A 12721-nucleotide genomic window follows, 5' to 3' on the forward strand; every position below is an offset into this window, starting at 1 on the left:
TCCTTGGGATTCTAAATCCCATTGAATTTCAGCACTTCTGGGAATGGTCTCATTCACTCCTAAATCAGTGTGCATTTTCCAGTTTGTTATGCTCCCCATTTCATTTTATCTCGGGACTCCAGCCATGGCCATACATCAACCACAGGATCGTCAGAGGGCAGGATTAGAAAGGAAAGCATGGTTGTGCCCAACTGCTCTGTCAAAATGCCTCCAAGACCCATCACAGGCTCCTGACGTTACCAGTGAGCCAGGAAGGAACCAATTCAAAGCTCGCTGATGTAAAGGAAAGTCCACTCATTTCTATGGATTTCAGTGAGGCTTGGATCAGGCCCTGGAAGAATAAGGATGACATAAAAATAACATGACGTCTGCCAGATTCACCAATATGCTCTGATGTTTTGCCCGGCTCAGTGATGCAAAGCAGATGGGGAGCACTGACAATCCTGGCCCTCTTCAATCACTTACTCCAGCTCTCAGATTAGTTTTCATCAGGCGTTTTATTCACGACATAAATACATTTATCTCATCAGTGCTTCTGCGAGAGTATTTCAGAAGAAAAATCACCACATTTTAACTTTATCGGAGAAAAATTTCCGTATTTTATCACTTGGTGACTACCAATTTTCAACGAGGTTTCTAAGAAGTTTATTATGGAGCCTGTGAATTTTGCTGTACTTGTGCAGGGCTTGTAATTAGTTGAGTTCAGCTGTCTTTTTCCACAACACTTTGGCCCAAGCAGCGTGTACAATTGTGCCACTTGCCTGTCGTACCGTCAAATGGGGCATTGGGACAATTATTCTGCAAAATACAAAGCTTATCTTTAAGTCCAAGCATATGCTTAAATCCCATCAAAGCTATCATAAATAAAGACATGTACAGTTACCCCAGTGTCTCTGCCCTCTCCTAGCCTATTGCTACACAAAAAGGAGTTAAAATCCATTGAGAAATACTTATACATGAGGAGCTGGTGCACTCAGTGCCTCAAAGAAAAAAGAAAAGGCGTTGCCCTGTCTAACATTATATGCCAGGAACAAGCAATAAAGATGTAATACAGCCTGAGCTTTTAGTATGCATGATTATAACAAATATAGGCATTAATAGACATTAAAAGTTGCTGAATGACTGAGAAGCTGAGTAGATTGGATGACGTCCCTCAAAATGAAATAATCTATATTTGGCTGGTAATTCATTTCTTCCGAGATGCTTTCTGCTTGACTCTGCATATATTCCTCATTGCAGAAATAACTTGGGCAATTGCAGTCTGGCTCCAGCCTCAAGCCAGCCAGCCCGGGAGCAAGCATTAGTGCTGAAAGACAAGATCCGAGTTCCATATTCCCACCAGACACTTCTCCACGAAAATGTCCCAAATTATTCGGATAACAGCTGCTGTGCTGCTCAGAGCCTGCTCCCTGGCATAAGGACTTGACCACAATCACACCACATAAGGGTTGAATTGGCCCCAAGTGTGAGAGCCATCCTGCACTTCTGCACCCATATTTCATGGGCTTTCCCAGAGCATGTCCTGCTCATCAGAGCTGAGGGTGGCTTAGGGTGTCTCTGCCCTGCAGTGACAATCTGCTGCCAGCTGTAGCACATCCACCGGTTTTGCCTGCAGTGCTGTTGTGCTTGGGCACACAAAGGGAGGAGACACAAAATAGAAATGCACAAAATCAGGCACGATGCTCAAGCCTGGGTTACCTCGTTTTAGGTAACTTTAGGCAACTTTACAATGATCATTCACATTTTAGAGGTGAACACCAGACTGCAGAAGGATGGGAAAGGCACTGAGACAAACCTGCCACACACACTCTGGCCAAGCAACTTACAGTGAAACTCTACTCCTGGCTGCAACAAAGATCCTGCTGACTTAAAAAGGAAAACAATTAACCCTGTGTGCCCAAATTCTTCCTCTGAAAAGGAAGGATTGCTTGTCACATATCACTTGTCACCTCTCTGGACTGTAAATGATTCAAGGCAGGAACTGTCTCTGTATGAGCACAGTACTGTCAGGTCCTAGCCACAGGTGAAGTGTTACACATCACAACTCTTCTTCCTTCAGTCTGAACTGCAATTTTGCCATGTCTAATTTTGTCTTATTGCTCCTAACATTACAGTGGTTGGCCGCACTTCCTCTCTCTTCCATTCTGTTTATTGTAGAAAGGAAGAAATGTCACAGAGTAATGAGTTTGTGCTGCTACATAAAGGCTAAGCCAGAGTCAGGGTATTGCTGGAACAAATAGCGAGACAGAGACCAAATGTTTATTTTCCTGTTGGGCATAGTGATGATGAGATCACGTCCTATCACAACACATTTCTGCTCTGCTACACCAGTACCACACCTAGCCCAAATCAACCAGTGGCAGCTCTGCTCCCTAGTCTTTTGGGTAGATTTGAAAGTCCTAGTCTTGGATGTTTCATACAGGATCCAAAGCAGGTGAAAAAATGCTTGAAATACAATGGAGCTGCCCTTCATGGGCCACCAGAGAGTCGCTTTGCTGCATGAACAGCATAGAATTGGCAAAGACCCAGGATGGAGTAGCTCTGTGTAAGTGGACAGCATTGTTACTGACTCTAGGAACTCACCAGACCTGAGGGCATCCAGTGATTTCCCATCTGATCGACAGAAATCTCCTTTGTGGCTTCCACCGTGGCTGGTCTCACTCCTGAGCACTACGGAGAAACAAGAAAAGCTTCAGAAAAACATCTTTATGTGATGTGATCTATCACTACGCTGTGATTTCTGCTCAATTCGAAAGCAAGTCCTCAGCCCCAGAGGCCTCATTTACTCCTGCTTCATCCTCTAGCCCAGCCACATGTATCTATCTTGTTTATTTTTGGAGGAAGAATATATTTTACACGTCTTGAGTGACCTTGGGTGAAACAGTCTTCCTCCAAAGTTTCCCCATCCAGACAGGACTATAAAACAACTGCCCCATTTTCCATGATGACTCTGCCCAACAGCAAGTAAAGCACAATCAAGAGATTATTCAAAAAGTCTCAGAAACAGTCACTGGAGTAGATTTCACAGGCAGCAATGTCAAGACTGTAAAACATGTTTGATGGAGCATTTTACACTGCTTTAAATTTGGAATTCTTTGGAGAGTGTCTGAGGTTTTTCAAGAAACAAACACAACCTTCGTCCTCCATGCACATACACGTACACACAAAAAGCTCCTTCATGGAGTGAGGAGCTGGCATCCTGGGGCTCTGACCTCAGATCACTCCTCAGCTTTATCAATCATGCTGTACAATCAGTGCAGACTGAACAGCATTTGGAAAATGAGTTGGGCTGGGTTTTTCTTTCTCTCTTTTTTAATTTCCCCCCCCTCTCCCCTCCATCTAGGATACCCACAGAAGAGAGGCTGTAGCTCAGACGTGGCTTGGGAAAGATCTAATGAGAGTTCTTACCTCACTACAATGAGGTGCTGTGGTGGTATCTTAATAGGAGGCTTGGAGAGTTCCTTCCCCCAGGGCAGATTCTCAGAATATTTTGAGGTTGTCTCTTTGGAACTGAAAATGAAAGGTAGCTTTGCTGCTTCAGATTCTGTGCATCCTTTCACTAATCAAGTGAGAGGTAAAACCACCAAGCAGGATAAACCCCAAAGGGACAGTCCAAGGTACAATAGCACAAATTGCCAATGGTGTCAGTGCATCAGGGTAGTGCCTTGGACAGCAGTGTCCCCGCCAGATCCTGCAGCTGGGACGAGCCAGCCCCACCAGTCCCACTTTCACCTCTGGCTCCCTGGAGTTACCAAACCCAAACAGCCTCACTCCTTGCTGGAGAAACCAGCAGCCAAATGTCCTTGCTCTATCTCCACGACATTTTCTCAGGAAAACCAAAATAAATTGGCTGCAGACAAGAGATGTTTGAGAGTAATTTTCACAGCTCACCCTCACTTCATCCTTCCGCTGCACATCCATCCACAGCCACTTTGAAACCTTCCTAAACCTCATCACTCAACTTCCTTGGCTTTCCACACTCACTGCTTGGTACAACATTTCCCACACACTCTCCTCTCACTCCAAAAACACACTTTACTTGAAGTTCAGTGCTCAAGCCTTGTCAATGGCAAGGAGACTAATCACATCACAGCATTCAATGCTTCATTAGCAGCTTTCCCAAAGCAGGATCCCCTTCACTGGGAGCAAAACACTCACGGTTTTAATCTGGTGACAGCTGCCTCAAATTCTGTACTGCTGTATTAAAACTGACTGCAGGTTTATTTCTCTGCTTAACTCAACTCACCACACGTTAACACACAAGTTGACAACCAATACTTAGAATGTGCCCTGTCTGTAAAGCCACCACTGTTGCTGTCAGTGTGGGCAGCTGGATTGCTGCTTGCTGCAGAGCAACACAGACCTCTAGCAATCCTGCTTAGATCTTGTAGTTTGTTTTACAGTTAGAGATATGTGACTACTGCAGACAAAACAAAATCATAGCCAAGACTTCACTTAAAATCTCCAAAAATCCAAATCTTTATTATGCGTCAAAGAAGTTTGTCTAATTCCATTGATTTTAAACACATTCTTTGTTACTTCCTCTCAGCTGGAAGCAGATACACAGAGGGAAAAACCCTTCTGATATACTCACAGCCTGACCCAAGTTGTTCTTACAAGATTTCCAATTTCTGTTCTGCATCAAAAACATGTATTATCCATGAGCTGTTGGCAGGGAGAGAACCCAAGACTTCGAGCAATAAAAACCACAGGGCTGGGGTTTTTCTGCTATTGGAGTTAAAGGGCTCCAAACTGGGGTAAGTCCTTACAGCTTCCTCTAGGTGCTAGAAGTGAAAACCATAATCACTAACGATGCTTTTGACTAGAGGGGAGCCTGATGCATTTAATGACTAGGTTCAGTCATTATATGACAGCATTCATCTTTAGCAGCAAATGGACTTTGCACTCAGGTCACCGGGAGCAGTCCAAGGTCATGTATGTGTATCAAATTGGACCCTTAAACCACACACAGTCCCTGCGAGGCTGCACAACTGTCGTCATTCTGTATGTAAGAACAGGCAAGTACACAACTGCAATTGCAGTTTCTCTGGACCAAGGTGAAATTTCCAGCCTTTCAATTGAGTTTATTGTCACAAATCCCCAACAAAGTGGCCTTTTTGCTCGGTGTTTTTGAATTCTTTCCATCTTTGCACACTGTGGCTTTCCAGAAGTACCCCTTTCAGTCCCAGCACAGCACCCATTTCTGGCAGCTGCTCTGTCTGCACCACCAGGCCACCAAGTGCCCTGCTGCCAGCAGAGAGCTGGTGAGCAGTGACCCAGCTGAGACCCTGCTCAGAACCAGGGGTACCTGAGCTCATTTCTCAGGTCTGCCATTTCCCTTTCACTGTCTCCCTACTGGACCTCTGTTCTCCAGATAGTCCAGATTTCACACCACATAGTCCTTCATTTCCCCTGATTTTTACAGTGCCCATCGAGGTGACAAACTCTTCTATTCCCTACTTTTGTACAGCAGAGGATGAAATGGAATTTTAATGTCAGCTGGAGCCCCTTGGCGCTATTAATAAAAACAACGATAATAACAAGGGAGGTTTGCAAATTAGCAACCCTTGCTACAAACAGTGATACACCCAATTTAGCACAAATCATTGCAGGCTCTTGCCTGCTTGGTGGCTATTTTAATCACTGGTGAGTAATGCCTGTGAGGGCTATTCCAGGGTTTGACGTGCCTTAAACACAAGAAAATAGGGAAATCTTTGAGAGAGTGAGAGAAAGGAGAGGAGAGGAAGAGGGCAAGAGAAGGAATTGGCCAAAGCCAAAGGTTCATCACCAAAAAACGCTCAGCTCATACCACCCATTTTGCTGCCATTGCTACTGCATTTGCTGGGGTCACTGACCAATTCCTCCTCTGAATAACAGCATCATTTCTCTTCTTTTGGTGCAAATCTAAGAAAAACAGTCATGCTCTGGAACACAAACAAAGGCTACCTGTCCTTTCCTTGGTCATGGAAATGAGGGTCAGCCTTTTTATTTTCAAAGGGGGCAGAGCTGGAATGCTCCCTGGCACACCACCAAAAAGGAAATATCTGCTTAAATATTTGACGGGAAGAGAAAAAAAAAGAGAAGAGAGGAAACAATGCAAAGGGGGATGGGGAGAGGGAATTTTTATTTCATGCAGAGGAAAAGGGCTGCATGGCAAACAAAGCCACAGCTCACCTCTGCTGGGCTGTACTGAGCTTCACCTCCATCAAGTGAGCACCTTTCTTTACACCACTCCACTTATTTTTCTCTATCCTAGTTTTCTAAGGACTAAAGGACTTTTCCTAGTTGAGGAAAACTGAACAAAAAGCCACTGAGCACCACATCCCTCAGCTAGACATGTGTGTTTACCTAAGAAACACTTATCTTTTTTCCTGTGGTAGGTCAAGGCTTACAAGCACTTGAACCCACCTGACAATATCCAGATCCCATTAAGCAGCACTCCAGAGAAAAAATAAAACAAAACAAAACAAAAAAACCCCAAACTTTCTGAAAAAGCTTTAGAAAAAAAAATTAATTTTGAAAAAAATAAAATTGCAGGAAACAAAGAAGACATACTTCAGAGCTAAAAGGTAAGACAATGTTTGATAACACAAGTTATCAAAGTAGGATTTGTCCAACAGCATCCAAACATTATTATTTATGTGAAGGCCATTAAAATCGTGGAACTGTTTAGATTAGGGAGCTTAAAGATCATTTAGTTCCAAACCCTCTGCCACCTTCCAAACAGGTTGCTGTAAGTCCTATCCAGCCTGGCCTTCAACACTTCCAGGGATGGGGCATCCACAGCTTCTCTGGGCAACCTGTTCCCATGCCTCACCACCTTCATTGTAAAGAACTCCTTCCTCATATCCGATTTAAATCTACCCTCTTTCAGTTTAAAATCTTTACCCCTCATAATGCTCCCTGATAAAGAGCTCCTCCCCATCTGTCCTGCAGATCTCTTTTTGGTATTAGAAGGTTGTTATGAAGTTTCCCCAGAGGCTGATCTTTCCTTCTCCAGGCTAACTGACCCCAACTCTCTCGCATTCTGTCATCAGAGGAGAGGGGCTACAGCACTCTGGTCATCTTCATTGCCTCCTCTGGACTCACTCCAACAGGTCTATGTCTTTCTTACACTGGGGACTGAGAGCTGAACACAATGCTTGGGGTGGTGACTCATGAGAGCAGAGCAGAGAGGGGAATAACCTCCCCTGACCTGCTGGCCATAATTCTTTTAATGTAGCCCAGGATGCTGTTGGCTGCCTTGGCTGGAAGTGCACATGGCCAGCTCATGTCCAGTTCTTCATCCACCAGCACCCCCAAGTCCTCCTCTGCAGGGCTGCCCACAATCCACTCACTGCCTGCCCTGTACTTCTGGGATTGCCCTGATCCAGATGCAGAATCTTGTGCTTGGCCTTGCTGAACTTCATGAGCTTCACACAAGCCCACATAACCTCTCAAGGTGTTTCTGGAGGGCATCCCTTCCCTCTGATGTATCAGTAGATAACAGCTTGGTGTCATCAAGAGTGACAAGAATGGGAGTCCAAGTCTTCTGCTTTCTCTGCTGCATGTCATCTGGCTGACCAGCACCATAAAATCCTTTTACTCAGGTCATGCCCGAATAGAAAAGCACCCCTGAGTACCCAACATAATTTCCTTCAGTACCTGCCAATTTCATGGCAGCCAAAGAACTCCATGAACTCTCCAGGGCTCAGAGGGTAGAGACACAGCAAAGTAAAAAGCCTGGAAGACAAACACTGCAAACAGTGGGACAAGAGTTCAAAAAAAGGCAGCATTCTGTTCCTATTCTTTGAGGGCTAATGTGCAGTTTAACTTTTAAACAGAAGATGTGGGGAGACTGTCTCAAATCCTCCAGTTTGGCTTCTCCTCTCTATTACACCACTGCAAACATGCATATACTTTGTGGCCCCATAAAATCTTTACATTCACTCAGGTCACTGCAGGTTTAGTTTTACAGAGTTGGAGGCTCCAAACAGGACTGATCATAAACAGCTGCTTCTGTTTTTAACTAAGAGGGGAATCTTTTTGGTTTATTGCTCTTGTGGCCACTGAGTACTAGCACTGGAAAGCTAGTCATCCAAGTTGCCTTGGACCTATTTCTCAAAATATGTTGGGTTGGGTGTTTTTTTCAGTACATGTTTGTTTACCAGTGTGGCTCCAGATTGTTGGCTAAGATCTGTAGACCCCTGGTGTAGCTACAGGAAATATTTCTAAAGTGTTCCTTTTCTGAGAAGTCTGCAGCTTAAATAACCAGTCTCTTTCCATGAGGCTTCTGCACCAGCTAGTTGGACTAAAGTGGCTTCTCTCTTGCTTCCCTCCTCCCCCTCTTGAGCCATAATTTGGTGACAGAGAAGGTGTCCCCTCTGTAGGTGTTGGTAGCAAGGAGAATGCCATGTGGTGCACAGTGCAAGTCAAACTTTCACCCTTGCAGTTCTTGAGCTGTTTCGCTTGGACCTTCTACTTGTTACTTCCTGTATATTTTTTGTTCAAGCAGTAGATGTGACAGGCTGTCCGCCTGTGCTTGTACTTCACAGATCAGACAGGAACCTCCTAATTGACAAGAGGAAGAACTGGAAATTCTGGGGGTGGCCACAGTTGGCAAAGTTCACACATTCCCTGATAAGCTCTCCAGGAAAATGTACCCTGCAGCTTGTTCGGGCCTGAAATTTGCCAGGTACTCCTGAGTACAGAGTCTTCTGCATCCCTTCATCCTTGACCAGATTTTCAGGAGAACTCGGTGCACTGAGATGCAACATTTGTGGTTTCATAAAAGGATCCCTTGGAAACCTGGCATGTATTTTGTTGCAAAGATGGACTCTCTTGGAAATCTGGTCTTAACAATCATGAAAAACTCTGGAAAAATTACTTCTGCTTCTTTTGACACAAAGTGTAGATTTTGCAGATCCTGCAAGCTCCAGTGCAGCTCTTTCACTGAGGCCTGTGCTCTGCAAGGTGATGAAAAAACTCAAAATAGCCCTTTTGTTGTCATCCAGAGATGTAGGGGTTCCATGTACAGAACTGTATCAAAACGAAGAGGTCCCAGTCCTAACTCAGCTGAACTTTCAAAGCTGCTTGGAAACCTAATTCACATTAAACTTTATGGGAACTGGACATCCAAATTCCCTAGGTGGCTTTGCAAAACACAGCTGTAACTAATTGCTGTGCAGAAAGGTTTGGGGGGGAAGATTTTGATCTAGAAAAGGAGAGAGATATTTCAATGCCAAAAAAGCTTTTGCAATAGATTCTCACATGGAATCCACACAGCAAATTCTGCCCTATCTCGTCAATGAAGTAAATGGAGTCATTTTGTAATACCTAATCCTCTCTCTGTAACTCTTCATGCACCTGCAGAGGTTATAAACTAAATGGGAGAAAGAATTTGTTTTGCTGAGTTTCTAGTAATCCCTGCCGCTGCAAACTCTGGGGCTGAAAGGTTGAATAAATCAAAACGACTGATGAACAATTCATGCCCAACTCATTCCCATTGAAGAAATTGTCACATTCCATCAGTGAGGCTGGTAAAATCTGTGACCATCTCAACCCTTATCAAGCCTTAATTTCTTCTTCCTGTTTTGGCAATAATTTAACGTTAAAGGTCACAGAGTGAAATGCTCAGTCAGGAAGCTGAGGAGTTCTGATTTAATAACAACATTATTTAGCCCCACGAAGCCACACTTGGTATTTTCACCTCCTTTGTTCCTTTTCAAGACTATGATCCATCTTCCACAGAAGACAATGGGAGCATTTCCACTGAATTTAATGAGACTTGGATCAGGCCTAAATGTCAGTATTACTCTATTAATATTTATGCAGTTGGAAGTATGTCAGAAAATATACAGGATGTGCAGAGTGGCTGAGTGAGCGATGAGAATCATAAATTTTCCTGACAGTCACTTCTTCACAAATCCTTAACATTTCTAATCTAACCATGCCAGTATTAAACTAGCAGGATTCTAACCTTCTCCTCTTACTGTACAAACCTTTCTCCCACTGTAATCTGTCTGAGTTGGCTCCAGAGTGGAAAAATCATCTGCATTGCAACTCCCTATCTAGCTCATGTCTAGTCTCTCTTTCTCTCTCACACACATACACAAGAAATTGAAGCTGTTATTTTAGAAGTCGCATATTAAGTGGTCAAAATTAAAAGGTTCTCGAAACCGACAAGCTGCATGATTTACTGTCTTTAAAGATCCTTAGCTTCGCAATCTTCACAGCCTTCAAAGCAGAGGCGCTGAGGACCCAAACCTGTTACTGCAAGGCTCCCACAAACGTGACAAGTGGCAACTGCTCCGAGAAGGTTTCTCCAGGCTGTTTTCCTCGGTGTTTCCTCTCAGCGTGGGGAAAGAGCCAAGCAGTGTGGCAAGAAGCAGAGCCTGCTGGCTTGCCACGGGAATGCCTGTCACTGCAGGGTGTGTGGCAACCACAGCGGTCAGCCCCTCTTCACACGGCTACTCCAACCTCCCTGCTGCTGCAGAAGTGATGGGCAAAACAGCCCCAGAGGCCTGAAACTTCTGTTTCCCTGGAATAAGTCTCCAGACGGTCGGATTCCTCCCTGCCTCACCGCCCCTTCCCAGTGAGCAGAGCTTGCCTGAGTGGGTGGAGGAATGCGGGCAAGCTCGCAGCATTAATAGTCAACTGACCACCAGAGCCGGAGAGTAAGGTCACTGGGGAAAAACAGCCATTGAAGAATGTGGCTGAGCTATGCCCCAGCTATGCAGGAGGAGGCTTTGTCTCCTCTGGCATGCTGAGCCCGACCAGGGCCACAGAGAGGATGGCACTGAGACACAGGCAGGAGCTGCTCCAAAGGGATGACCTGGCAGGGGTGGCTGTCACATATGTTTGTAGGGCATCACCTCCTAACTCTGCTTAGCTACCTGGTCTAGAACTGAAGTGTAGCATGAGAAAGCAGAGAAATTGCATACAAATTAGAACATAAAATGGCTAATAAAAGGTAGTTTTGTGGTACTCTTGGAGATAGGCTGCTTCCAGCAGCCAGATTAACTCATTGCAAATTAAGAAACCCACTCTAAGCTAGGAGGTTAAATCACAGCATGCTTTGGGGGACCTTTTGAGGGCATAAGTCTACCCTACTCGAGCAGGGTAACCTTGAGCAGGGTGCCCAGAACAACACAGTGAACTTCAAGAGACAGCTGTTCAAAGTGAGCAGCTTCTTTTGTATCTGAGTGGTGATCTGCTCCTAGGGACAGCATCCTCTGCTCCCATGAAGCCAGCACTCCAACTCCTCAGCTTGAGCCTCTCAATCCAAAGCCTCAAATCTGAAGGATCCGTTCCTTGAGGGACATTTTTGTCGGTGCAAACACGACACTTCTGACCATTCCTCATGTTGCTAAACAGCAGTGTATGCGAAATCAAAATCTAAGCGTTGAGGCTGAAATTTTCATCATGTCATAAAAGATTTCAGGCACCAAAAGTCCTGACACACTGGGCAGCTCGCACCAGTACGGTCCCTTTGAACTTCCCACAAAACCAGCTTTTGCAACGTTACTTTTAATTTCTGAAAATACAACACAGCAATCAGTTCCACAGTGCCTTCGGACGGGTGTTTTATCACTGGTGATGGGTGAAAGGGCAGGAAGCAGAGGGACAGGATGGAATTTTGAGCATGATCCAAGTCCTGCCAGGACACAGGGGAGGGACACTTTCTGAAAAAAGAGAAGCTTTGCCATGGGGGAAGTGGACTGCCTTGCCTCCATATCCTGTGGATCCAAACTTCCCCCTGAGCGTGACATCTCTTATGAAAATATGCATGCAGACTTCTCCAAACTGCTTCCCACTCCACTCTGGCAGAAGGGCCAGCTCTTGACAGACTGAGATTTTAACAAAAAATAGGTTTAGCCCTGCCATTCAACCCGTGTTAGTGCAGTGGAAACGAGGGAAGAATCATGCCTATTATTATATTTTGGCTGGAGATTTCCTGTGGAAATCTTTGACACGAAGAAAATAAAGTGTTTGATGAGATAAGATGTGTCACAGAAAGTATCAGCTATCCTAATTGCTTGAAACTGAAGATTCAAATAATGGCAAAATAACCCACAATGGTTTATATCATCTGGGCATGAAGTTTTTCCTTCTTTCCTCTACAGAGCCAGCACATCTTTTAGGAGAAGGATCTCAGACTAGTCTTCCTCACTCTATATCTCTTGAAATATACTGGTGTCTCACAAAAGCAGTTTTTGGTCTTTTTCCTCTCTTTTTTTCCTTCACATGGAAGGAAAATGTTTTCCATGTTTTATGGATCTCACTTTGGAGAATCTTACAAGGGCTTGACTCAGAAAGCATAAAAAGCCCTTCAGCAGTCTTGGCTAAAACTAATTCAAATTTTGGCCTGTGCTTATGTGACTGGGGTTAGTATTTCAGGTACTAGAAAAGCTTATCATTTATGGACCCAGAAAGTCCTTGTCAGGCCTGAAATTGTAGCAAAACTTCAAATTCGAGGAATTTTGGCCCAGTTTTAAAACTTGCATTGAGACAAAATCAACATTTACAGTCACTCTGGGCCACCAGTAGCTCTTTCAGGGACTTTTTTTTTTTTTTTTTTGGTTAGGAAACATAACATTCTAGGAATTTAAACAAAGGTGGTGTATCAGCAAATGACTCTCACACAGGGTGATCTCATCTGCCAGCCATGCAACATTTGGGAACAGGAGCAAAGCTTGTTGCCCTTCAGCAACAGACCAACAAAGAAGACAAGAGTTAAAAC

The 12721-nt window shown here is 44.4% G+C and overlaps 2 long non-coding RNA genes across 2 annotated transcripts in view; both read right to left on the minus strand.

Moving 5' to 3' along the window:
- Positions 1 to 478: 478 nt before the first annotated feature.
- Positions 479 to 2670, minus strand: LOC148223275 (uncharacterized). Its single transcript, XR_015804377.1, has 2 exons — positions 2584 to 2670; positions 479 to 798 (listed from the first exon to the last, which is right to left on the minus strand). It is a non-coding gene; the product is annotated as an uncharacterized LOC148223275 (long non-coding RNA).
- A 602-nt stretch (positions 2671 to 3272) lies between these two features.
- Positions 3273 to 12721, minus strand: part of LOC148223276 (uncharacterized) — a 90074-nt gene continuing 80625 nt past the window's right edge. The window contains exon 4 of the long non-coding RNA XR_015804378.1: positions 3273 to 3510. This is a non-coding gene — a long non-coding RNA (uncharacterized LOC148223276). The remainder of the gene's footprint in view (positions 3511 to 12721) is intronic.

The sequence above is a fragment of the Sturnus vulgaris genome, chromosome 6 (assembly GCF_052056855.1).
Source record: "Sturnus vulgaris isolate bStuVul1 chromosome 6, bStuVul1.hap1, whole genome shotgun sequence".
Taxonomy (NCBI): Eukaryota; Metazoa; Chordata; class Aves; order Passeriformes; family Sturnidae; genus Sturnus; species Sturnus vulgaris.